The sequence below is a fragment of the Octopus bimaculoides genome, chromosome 11 (assembly GCF_001194135.2).
Source record: "Octopus bimaculoides isolate UCB-OBI-ISO-001 chromosome 11, ASM119413v2, whole genome shotgun sequence".
NCBI classification, from domain to species: Eukaryota; Metazoa; Mollusca; class Cephalopoda; order Octopoda; family Octopodidae; genus Octopus; species Octopus bimaculoides.
In genome coordinates this window covers 24,250,837-24,252,009 of record NC_068991.1, presented here as the reverse complement: position 1 = coordinate 24,252,009, position 1,173 = coordinate 24,250,837, and positions in this window count along the sequence as shown.

Sequence of the window (1,173 nt, the reverse complement as noted above, 5' to 3'; positions counted from 1 at the left end):
TGTCGGTACGCACATACCTGTACGTATATATGCATATACTCATTTACTATTTGTTTTATATATATATATATATATATATATATATATATATATATACGCATACATACATACATACATACATACATACATACATACATGTTGTAACTGAGTGAGTCACTAAATCCATTTTCAGTGGTTTCTTAAAGAGGCGCAAATAAAGAATATTCAGAAGGCAAGTTTATAAAACAAAGACATTGAAATTTATTTAGTCGAGTAATGAGTGATAGCAGCGGTAACAAGGATTAATCTTGCATATGAATGAAAACCAAACACATGTGTATGCGAGACAGGAAAAATCGCACGACGTACTATGTAGACTAAGGCTTATATGAAGCCGAGTGGAAGCTGATATTAATCAAATGAGTTGCGTGTAGTTGGTGGTGGACACAGAAAATGTGATATTACGAAGAAAGCAATGGTACCTCTATGCCGCCAAATCCGCTGCTGGTTTGACTGTTACTTCTCTGGTGTAGTGAGTTCTTCCAGCTAAGGCAGATCAGTGCCGTTTTATTCATACGCCTCCAGCTCTGATTGGCTGGAACTTTCTGCAGCACAACTGAACTATGCCACAACAACAAAATAACTCTTTCCTGTCTCGCTACAATATATATATATATATATATATATATATATATATATTGGGTTGGCAACTAAGTTCCCGAATCTATTTTTTGCGAGAATTCTATTTTTGAATCATTTTGGAAATTTTTTTTTCTAGTTAATTTTTGTTAATCTTTGTTTATTTTCAGATCATTAAATTGGAATGTTAAGTTAAGAAAAACGAGCATTTTCGACACCTTTTTGCTTTTAATCAAAGTTCTAAGGCCGCAAAAGCTGCTCGCGACATTTGTGCTGTGTATGGAGAGGGTGTCATAACTGAAAGAACCGCTCGTGATTGGTATGCCAAGTTCAAAAAATGGAAATTTTGACCTCAAAGATGCACCTCGTTCTGGCCGTCCAGTTGAGTTCGATGAAGAGCGATTAAACTAAGTTTTGCACGAAAATTCTCGTCAAACGACAAGCAAACTGGCAGAGAAAATGGAAAGTTCCCACACTACTATAGAGAAGCATCTTCACTCCATGGAAAAGGTTCAGAAGTATGGAGCATGGGTTCCGCATGCTTTAAGTGACCAC